Source organism: Primulina eburnea, chromosome 3 (genome assembly GCF_022965805.1).
Source record: "Primulina eburnea isolate SZY01 chromosome 3, ASM2296580v1, whole genome shotgun sequence".
Taxonomy (NCBI): Eukaryota; Viridiplantae; Streptophyta; class Magnoliopsida; order Lamiales; family Gesneriaceae; genus Primulina; species Primulina eburnea.
In genome coordinates this window covers 50,214,092-50,225,897 of record NC_133103.1, presented here as the reverse complement: position 1 = coordinate 50,225,897, position 11,806 = coordinate 50,214,092, and positions in this window count along the sequence as shown.

Below are 11,806 nucleotides of genomic sequence, written 5' to 3'. Positions count from 1 at the left end.
AAGTTAAAATATTACATTCTTTGATCAAACATTGTCCATATGAGAACATGTGAACTATGGCGCTCTGTTTACGGTCTTTAGGAATAACAAACTGATGATCTATATAGAGTTTAGGTCATTGGCGGGATCAAAAGAATTTCTTTTTTGTTGTGCAAGCAACGTATTTACGCGTGTGAATCAAATCTTCTACCTACAGACAATAACGGAATGAAATGCGAATGTTGAACAAGACGAAGCCTTGAAAAAATGAACAAAACAGAAGAAGTGTTGAAGTAAGATGTAGGGCTTGTCCTGTGTGACCGCAAAAATAAAAAATAATGAAAACTATGATTATTATAGCTCGAGATTTACGATGTTAAATTATTGATAATACCATATTTTAAAAGTCCTAATTGTATTTTGATTCATTGAAGACTTTTAGAGAGATATATTTTTTTATTGAGATATATGTTTTTTTTTAATTTCATAAAATATTTGATAGAATTTTTATATGTGCAAATATTTTTTATTAATTTATGTTTTTTTTAAAATGTTTATTAACAAACAATATTTTTTTTAAAAAATAAAAATTAAAAGGCCCGTTGCCCGGTCTAGCCTGAGATCAAGATAACGTACAATGAAATAAATGATTTTATTTAAGAATACTTGATGGAAAATAATGTGGCACAATATTATGTGGTGGCATAAATTTGACTACGAGTTATTCGCTAAAACATATTGTGTAGAAAAAGGAGTGCTCGCAAACAATCCAATATGGTTTCTTTATTCACAACAAAGGCTTCATTCCAAACTTAAAATTATATAGTTAATTGCATATACTATCGATGTCGATATTAGTAAAAATCTATTAATTTCCATGATTTCAAATCTTGAACACACTCATTAGTGTCCGTACATATCTTCACATATACGTGTGGTCAAGATTTTAAAACACAAGAAAATGGACATGTATAGTTTTCCGCAATCTCAATATTTCACACAACAGTTTATGAATTATCTCATAATTATATATACCTCTTGGTCATGACACAAAGAGGGATCGAACTACCTTGGTATGAGTCTCGTGCTGCATCTACTGTCTTTAACACCCCTCAAGCCACTCCGAATACTAATCCACATCCAAGATATGTGATGATTTCCACCGTGCTGCTATTCAAGCACAAATCGATCATGCTCTTGCCAAGATTCTTCAAGCCAAGGCTGATCTGGCATACTATGATAATCGCATTGCAGATTATAGGCTGACCTTGGAGGTGGCTGTCCATTCTGGAAAAAAAAAGGGAGATCAAACTGGAGCACAAATTGATGTGTTGGGTTCATGGTTTTCTCGTGTCCAAATCGCATCGGAAGTTTAAATTTTTTTTGTTTGATTTTGACAATCAAAATGTTTGGACACTCGTATGGTTTAAATTGAATAAACATACATATGATGTTTAGTAATATACATATAGTGAATTTTCACTTGGCTTTAAATACGCCATTATAAGTGGACATAGCTCTTGTTGTAAATCCTTACGTACGTTCTTCAAGTCTCATTTCTTCAATCTCTTAATGGCCGAAATTCTTGAGGGAATGTGGAGAAGTTTTTCGAAATTGTGAAGTTGTGGAGGCTAGATTTTCTAGTCTCCTACTTAAACCATGCCTTCATGACCTACTTTCCATAATATAAGACTTAGGTTCCATAATTAACTTTAATGAGTTTGATTAATTAATTGGACTAGTCTAACTAGTTTAATTAATTAATCAAAGTCCATTTAAAACTTTATTTATTTAATATGTTGGACTTATACTCCTACAAGCCCATCAAATATACCTCTCACTATATATTTAATTTAATATTTAATAAATTCAAGTTTTGAGTTTAATAAATTAAATTCTCAATTTTTATAAATTCAACTTCTTGAATTTATTATCTCTAAATTTTAAATATTATAAATTCAAAGAGTTGAATTTATTCTTTCAAAATATAATTATCATAAACTCAACTCTTTGAAATTACTATATCATAAGAAAGGGCAGGCTATTAATAAAGAATCGATTCCAAACCACAATGCTAGCAGATGAAAAAGACCAGCTTTTCTTTTCTCCAGCACTCCCGTACAGTAACAGGAGTCAAGAAGGACGAAGAAACCTTTGTGGCCCACCATTTGTTAAACCCCTTTTCTCGGGCTAAAGGGGTTCTTCTTTAGACTCCGAGGCTTGAGTTTGATCATAGTTCTTCTAGGACAGGGGTCCCCTCGCGTAGTACGGAAGTAAAGTTTAAGTTATGGTATTCATAGAATAGAACAAGAAAGTAGCTCCAAAAACTTGCCCGCGTGTACAGAAAGTCTTCCTCTGTATAATAAAAATTTAGCACTCTCGACTGGACTAATAAATGAAACTATAACTCAACAATCAAATGAAAGGTCGTGACCAACATTTAACCTAGCCGAAATTGATCAATGGACAGATCTCCACAAAAATAAGAAATAAATTAAAGTAAAGTATTAGTGTCTCATAAGGAACAATTGAAATTCCCTTCTCAAATAGGCAAAATCGAATTCGAAACCAACAACAATTTATACACCCAAAGATATGATGTATGTGAATAAATTCCTCTCCTCTCTTCGATATTTGAAAGAACTCTAACTTAAATCATCCGTGCCAACGAGAAAGCTCAGTTGAGAAGGAAGGCACGAAGAGTTTCCATGATGTGTCGATGTTTTCGTTCAGCACGCCCATGAAAAAGGCAATTAGGCCAAATTAGATTGAAGGGAAGGTACATGAATAGGGTCCCCAAAATAACAAGAGATATGAAAAAAGCAGGTCCGATTACGCCTATTCCTAATCCTAAATGGAATGGAACGAAGTAGGGGATCCATATGTAAACATAGACTCTTTGAATTTATTTTCTCAATGGGAATAAAATGATCCAGTGCTTGTATGATCCTCAATAGTTCAGGGATACAGCTAGCCGTGGGTTCACAAATCATTGTGATTCATGATATTCTTCTTTATTCGGGTTTACCCTAATTTACCCCATTTCATGCACCAACATTTTATCATAAGAATGTAAGAAATCATTTTCTGATAAAACCCATCGAATCATGATAAGAGCGTCTAGTAACATAGCTCCATGTTTCCATAGGTATCACTGATAGTGCATGCAAGAACCAATCGGTTATGATTAATGTATATTACGGTCCCTTCATCTCATATATCTCGATTGAATCTGCAACCAATGGTTCATCGATGGTTGCATATCAGATTCGATAGCTATGTGATACAATCATGAAATATTCATAGTGTCATCGCATGCACAACTAGAGAACTCATTCTCTAATGTACATCTCATACCCTGGCCAGAGATTTCATGTACTATTATTTTGTTAGATCGCATAGGATATCCACACCCGTAGGTGAGCGGTGAATTCCCTGCTACAATTCACTGGCTCCTACACATTTCGTAATTGAACCCAACCTCGCCACCTTCTGACCCTCGCCGAGTCGGTAAATGAGTCAAAGCACAATCTTAGTATGTAGAGCCTCAATGTTGTCACGAGTCGTAAAGACTAATCATATGCAATCACAACCACAGACTTTTCTTCTCGATGAATGATAACCACTTGGAAAGTTCAAGGAAGGGTTGTTCGGTAAAATCATCGTATAATTACTCATCTGCATGATTGGAGATCTCTATGCCCTTACCATGAAACACGGTACACAACATCACAGATGCTAGTCTCAAGTTCAAATGAACTATATCCTTAATTTTTAGGCGGCTGAATTGACTAGTAACAAATTTAGAATAGACAGTGTTTACAAATAAGTTTCAAGATCGAATTACGATTCATTTATATTAAAGTATAATTGAAGACTTTATCTATACTAATGCATGAGTATACAGATAAAGTAAAATAAAACCATAAAAGTTAAATTATATTAAAATAAATTAAAGATTGTTTATTACATTTAAGTCAATAAATTTCCTAGCCAACCGTTGGCTTGCAGGGCATTTGCTCTAACATGATGGAGCTGGTCCGTCTGGAACATGAGAAGGAGATGACAATGAAGTGCCTGGCACTAATCAGTGATTATGTTTTTTGGTGTTTGTTTGTTTTTTTTCCTGGTGATTAGTTGTGTCTGTTATTCCTTTTTTTGTACGCTATTTTTTTTGGTACTTTGTTTTAATGGTCTGATCTCTTGCCCTATCTCAAAGTTATATATTTATTGAATGTCTGTTTCTCTCATGTGTTGTCTTATGTGTTGCTAACATTTCGCACGATCTAATTTAGGGAGAGACATGTTATCACATTTAGAGCGAGAAGGATTCTCATATACAGGTGGAGAAAATTGTGTTTGTTCTAATTTTGTTCAGAAAGACAAAAATAAAAAGATTGAAAGAAAAAATAATTTTGGATCCCAAGATATATTTTATTCCTTAAATTTAATTTCTTTATTGATAAGATTATGTGAAATATTGACTTAAGAGTTTTGCCCTTCTAGATATTATATGTATGATAAATATTTTTATGATATGATATTATTGATTTAAAAAAAGCTTGTTTCTAATAAAACTCTTAATTTTCATATCTTTTAGATTTCATTTTGAAGATAAACCCTAGGAGATGAGGCACCTATAAATAAGAGAAGCAAGCCAAGGAAAAGATCTTCTTCAATTATTGGTGCTTCGATTATTTGGTCTTGGATTATTGCTCTCGTGGCTTTTGACTCTTCGCTTGGAAGTTTTCGTGGCTGCTTATTGTTACACTTTTTCACGTCGTGATTTTCAGATAAAAATTATTCATAATTGTGATTTTGAAGAGTGATGTTTCACGTGTTGCCGTGATTGTTTGAGATATCTGCAGATAACACACGTGAAAGTGTTGGTTGAAGATCACATTTTGTTGCTTCAGTTTTTGGCTTCACGTTTTTGCTTTTTTGAAGACGTTTTATTGTTGGTAGTTGGTTTAGAAAGCAGTTTATTTTCTCAACATGTTGATAATATTGATTTTCATTAAAATTAATAGTGTTTGGTTATTGTAAACTGAAAGTTGATTTCTAGTAATTATTTTACCCTAAGGCATCGACCATGAGTTATTTTAATTGTGTGAAGGATCGTTTGCAGAGCACCTTGAGGTGCTTCAAACAAAATATTCTCTAAGAGCTGCAATAACTCGTGTTCTAAGAATGTATACACCGATGAATTAGATCGAGTTTGGTATAGAACCAAGCGGAAAACACTCGAAATAATCTTTCGTTAAGAAACACTGATATATTTGTATATCTTATGTGACTGATTAACCAAATGACCATATTAGTTTTTGCATTCATTAGTTCAGTTATGGTGAAAACTGAACCAACGGATGCTCTAACTGGTTAAATCAGTTTGAGAACAATAGTTAAACAGTTAAATACACAAGATATGTTTATGGATGTATGGAGACTTCAAATGCTCCTACGTCACCCCTTCTACCACCTCGAGTAGGATACGTTAGAAGACTTTGATCGATACAAATACTTGTACAAACCCACCTAGCTTAGGACTTACCCACTGCCTAACTGAACTCCTAGACTAGACAGAAGGCAGCATCTTCCATTCAACACTTCTTTAACGTCTATGTGAGGAAGATTATATACAAAAGTTTAACGTCTTTGTGCAAGACTCTATTTTGGGTGATGAAGTGTGTGAGTGTGTGTGAGAACTGATTTCTGAAAACTACCCGAAAGTGTTCTCACACACTGAGAGAAATATGCTTCTAATATAAAGCTGATAACATGTTTAAGTGTTTCCTCGACTGGGCTGAACGCTTCTCTCTTAAGCTGATATGACTTTGAAGCGTGTCCTTTTCTTTTCTCTCTTGTGTTGTATATTTCTTAACCGATCTTCACCCTCCACTTATAGGCGCGAAGTTTGATCGTACAGTGAGATATAATTATTGTATCTGTTGCATTTTGAATATGTTCTTAGAAATTTGTCTTGTTCTTTCTGGAACACTTTTTCTTTAAGCTCTGATACAACGTCCATTATTGTCCTTTGACTGAATAATTGTTTTGTACCTTTGTGCACAGCTGGATTCCAATTATATCAGCTTGTCTTGATCTGCAACTGATTGCTCCTAACTGATGTCCTGAACTGGTCAGTTGAACTAGTCTTTAGTTGGGCTGGTGAAATCAGTTGACTTGTCAGTTGAACTGATTTCACTCTTGTTCAGTTGAACTGGTCTGTTAGGCTCTTCATCAGTTGAACACTTCTTCGGCTGGTCAGGCTTCTGAGGTTCTCCTGCTGAATCACCAATCACCTGAAAATTTAGTTGAACTCATTTACAATACATCAATTGAACTAGTTCAGTTTGGGTGATCAGTTGATGCTTTCAGTTGGCGTCTTCAACAGCTTCAGTTTTGGCTCGTAACTGATTATTTCAGTTTCAACTATCTGCACACTTAGGTAGATTATTAAAAACAAACAAACAAGTTTTGTTAACATTAAATTAAGATTGCAGACATGAAATATTCCAACATTGTGTGTTATAATATTTCGCTGCGTATTGTCACTATGTATTATAATATTTTGGACAACATTTAAATCTGACACGCACAACCGTTCGTACTTTTTACATTTTATGTTAAACAAAATATACCCCATACCCCACAGTTTTAAACTTATGTTTTCAATAATGAAGGATTTTATTAGCTTATTAATATTGTTCAGGGGTTATATGCAATTAGGATTTATCACAGGGCCTAATGCAATTAACCTATCCTGTAGACTTAAGAATCTTCGATTACATTAATTCATATAGTTAAATCAAAATATGATTAATATTATTCGTAGAATAAGTTAATGGGTATTTTGGAATTAAGTGTAAAAATTTGGGTAATTAAGTTTTTAGTAATTTGGGTTTGAAAAATAAATGTTTTAAACAGACTCAAATGCTAAATAGTTTGCATTTAAAAAAAATATTTTCTTTCTGGAAAATTTCTCTTAACATTTTTAAATAACGTTAGGCTTGACAAACTGATGATCTATCCGGAGCATAGGTAATCGGTGGGGTCGAAAGAATTTCTTTGCTGTTGTGAAAACAAAGTATTTATGTGTGGGAATCGAATCTTCTATCGACATAGTAAACCTCCGGAACTATATGTGATGAAAAATGCGAGTGATTGGGCAAGATGAAACCTGGAAAGAATGAACAAAACGTAGGGCATTTCCTGTGACTTCAGAGGTTAAAAAATAGAGAAAATTACGATGATTAGAGCTCGATGTTTATAATGATAAATTATTTATAATACTATATTTCAGAAGTCCTTGTGGTTTGATTCATTGAAAACTTTTGGAAATAAACTTTTTTTTATGGAGATATATGTTTTTTTTTAAGAAAATATTTGATAGAATTTTTATAATAGCAAAATTTCTTTTATTAATTTATATTTTTTATTTTTTAAAATGTTTATTAACAAATAATATTTTTTTTAAAAAAAATAAAAATTTAAAGGCCCGTGGCCAGGTCTAGCCTGGGATCTAGAGACGTACAATGAAATAAATGATTTTATATAAAAATACTTGATGGAAAATAATATATTTTAATATGGAAAAAATAATAGTTGACTATTTGAATGTTGAAAATAAGAGTTGTAAAGTTAGAAATTTGTGTGTGATGATGTAGGTAATGATGTATTTTATTTTTGGATTATGTGTAATGAAACTCTATAAATAGATCTCTCATTTGTGAAGAAAATCACAATTGAGTAGAGAGAAAAATATTATAAAGTGTGTAGTTTGGTAAATTTTGAGAGTTTGAGATTTTTACTTTTTACCATAAATTTTTACTTTTTCACAACACGTTATCAGCACGAAGCTCTAAAAGTCCTACATACTTTTCCAAGCTCCAAACAGAAGAAAAAGGTAACAAAAATAATTATATTTATTTTACTGTTATTTATTTATTGTGTATTTATTTAATATACAATATAATGTTATTATTAGAAATAATAAAAATAAATTTTTCATAAACTTGTTATAAATCCTGGGAGGATGTTAAGACGACATCCCACACTCCCGGTAAGGGATACGACAAGTATAAAAGCCTATAAGATTTTTAAACAAAATAAATTATGACACTCATTATAATATTATGATATGATATACATAATTATTTAAACATGTCTAATATTATATACATCATATTATTACCATAAAATTATACAAATACATACATTTATTTTTTGTACACCAACGGTCATAAACGGTAACAAACGGCTAGTTTTTGCCCTATAAATATCATCTCACAAACACATTCAATCACTCCAACTTTCTCTTCTTCTCTAAAAATTATTCATCATCAAATTTTTCGAAGAAAAAAGAATATGGCTTTCTCAAGGATATTTTTAATTATTTTGGTTATCATACTCACGAGTCTTGTATTTATCGGAGAATATCCTCCTCGTGCGTTTTCTTTATTTTTACAAATACTTGTACTTGTTGTTTATCCGTTACTTTGTATTGCAATATTTATTAACTAATAAAATGCATCGTAATTTTTTTTAGTACCACCATGTCAAATTTAACAAAGCTCGAATTTATTGCGCTCGACATCACGGGAAAGAATTATATGCCATGGACTCTAGATGTAGAAATGCATCTTGAGTCATTGGGTCTAAGCGAGACCATTAAAGAAAATGGCATATGCACGTCACAAGAAAAGACAAGAGCCATGATATTTTTGCGTCGACATCTCGACGATGGATTGAAATGTGAATATCTGACTGAAAAAAATCCCATGGCTTTGTGGAAGGGATTAAAAGAAAGATTTGAACATATAAGGGAAGTTATACTTCCGACCGCCCGGGATGAATGGAATACACTGAGATTCCAAGATTTTAAAAAAGTCAGTGATTACAATTCGGCGATGTATAGAATAATCTCGCAATTAAAATTTTGTGGACATGAGGTCACAGAATCTGAGATGCTTGAAAAAACATTTTCCACATTTCATGCATCAAATATTACTCTACAGCAACAATATAGAGTACGTGGATTTGCGAGATATTCTGAGCTCATCGCCTGTCTTCTTGTGGCGGAAAAGAACAATGAGCTATTAATGAGAAATCATCAGTCCCGACCCACTGGATCAACAGCATTTCCCGAAGTAAATGCTGTAAGTAAAAATGAATTTATACCTGGAAACCAAAATCAATTTCAAAGACAAGGTTTTGGTCGAGGTCGAGGTCGAGGTCGTGGACGTGGACGTGGACGTGGACGTGGAATTGGTCGTGGTCGTGGACGCGGTCGTGGTTTTGAAAATAATAGAGATAGTATAACTCATCTCAAAAGAGCGTCCCAAACCATCCACAGAAAAGACATCATGAGAATACAAGTATTAATGAGAATCACTCAAAAAGATATGAAAGTTCTTGTTACAGATGTGGTACTCCAGGACATTGGTCCAAAGTTTGTCGAGCCCCTGAGCATCTTTGTAAACTTTATAAAGAATCATTAAAGGGGAAAGAAAAGGAGACCAACTTCACTGAACGCAGTGACCGGTTGAGTGATTCAACTCATTTTGATGCTGGTGATTTTATGAATGATTTCTCTGGAAATGATCAACATGTTGGTGGGATAGAAATGAACAATTTTGATGCTACAGATTTTCTCAATGATTTCTCTGAAAATGAACAATTTAATGGTAGAATATAAATGTACAATAATTGATTTTTCATGTATTCATGTAATAATGTTTTATTGTATAATTATGATATGTGTTATATTTACATATGTATTTTCAATAATTTTATTCCATTGCATATTTTTTTGAAGTTCAAATATGAAAAATGCTATGAGCAAAGCTGAAGTTTGCATACCCGATAGTGGTACAACGCACACTATCCTCCGAGATAAAAGATATTTCTTGGAACTAAAACCAACAAAAACAACGGTGAATACAATATCAGGTCCTGTAGACTTGATTAAAGGATGTGGTAAAGCACAATTTTTGTTACCTAATGGTACAAAATTTTTGATCAATGATGCTTTATATTCACCACAATCGAAAAGAAATTTGTTGAGTTTTAATGATATATATTCCCATGGGTATGATACTCAAACAATGAATGAAGGGAATGAGAAATATGTGTCTTATCACATATAAATCAGGAAAGAAATATGTGATTGAAAAACTACCAATGCTCCCTACTGGATTGCATTATACACATATAAGTCCCATTGAATCAAACATGGTAGTTGATAATTCTTCGATATTAACCAATTGGCATGATCGATTGGGACATCCTGGTTCAACAATGATGCGAAGAATTATAGAAAATACACATGGTCATCCACTGAAAGACCAGAAGATCTTTCAGAATAATAAGTTTCAATGTAAAGCATGTTCTCTTGGAAAACTTATTATAAGACCATCACCAGTCAAAATCCAAACTGAATCACCAATGTTTCTTGAACGTATTCAGGGTGATATTTGTGGACCAATCCATCCACCATGTGGACCATTCAGATACTTTATGGTATTGATTGATGCCTCCAGCAGATGGTCACATGTATGTTTATTGTCAACTCGAAATGTTGCATTTGCAAGATTACTTGCTCAAATAATAAAATTGAGGAATCAGTTTCCCGATTATACAATCAAGAAAATTAGACTTGATAATGCTGGTGAATTTACTTCCCAGACTTTCAATGATTATTGTATGTCTATGGGAATCATTGTTGAGCATCCTGTTGCTCATGTACATACACAGAATGGATTGGCTGAATCATTGATTAAACGTCTGCAAATGATTGCTAGACCAATGATTATGAAAACAAAGCTCCCTATTTCTATATGGGGACATGCAATTTTACATGCTGCTTCATTAATTCGCATCAGACCAAGTGCATATCATAAATACTCTCCATTGCAGCTTGCATTTGGTAAAGAACCAGACATTTCTCATCTGAGAATTTTTGGATGTATGGTGTATGTGCCTATTGCACCACCACAACGAAAGAAAATGGGACCTCAAAGAAAGGTTGGAATTTATATCGGTTATGATAGTCCATCAATCATTCGATATCTTGAACCTCAGACAGGAGATGTGTTCACAGCACGTTTTGCTGATTGTCATTTTAATGAGGAAATATTCCCAATGTTAGGGGGAGAACAAAAACATACCGAAAAAGAAATTATATGGTATGTATCATCATTGTTACATCTGGATCCAAGAACAAAACAATGTGAAAAAGATGTACAACAAATTGTACACTTGCAAAGAATAGCAAATCAAATACCAGATGCATTTGCAGACACAAAAGGGGTAACTAAATCATATATACATGCTGCAAATGCCCCTGCTCGAATTGAAATTCCAAAGAAACAAATGGAAAATACTCATGATGTCATTAAACGCCTGAAGCGTGGAAGGCCAGTCGGTTCCAAGGATAAAAATCCTCGAAAAAGAAAATTCATAGAGAAACACGATGATCACAAAATAAAGAATGATGTTTCTGAAGAAACACATGATGATCACAAAATAGAGAATGCTGTTCCTGAAGAAACACATGATGATGCAAATGTTCTGTTAGAACCACAAACTGACGAGAATCATGAAATCTCTATCAATTACATTAATACTGGAAAAATATGGAACCGAAAAGATATAGATGAAATTGATGATATATTTTCTTATAATGTGGCAATCGACATCATAAATGATAATGAAGATCATGAACCAAAATCTTTTGGTGAATGTAAAAATCGGCAGGACTGGATAAAATGGAAAGAAGCCATCCAGGTTGAATTGGATTCGCTAAATAAACGTAATGTTTTTGGAC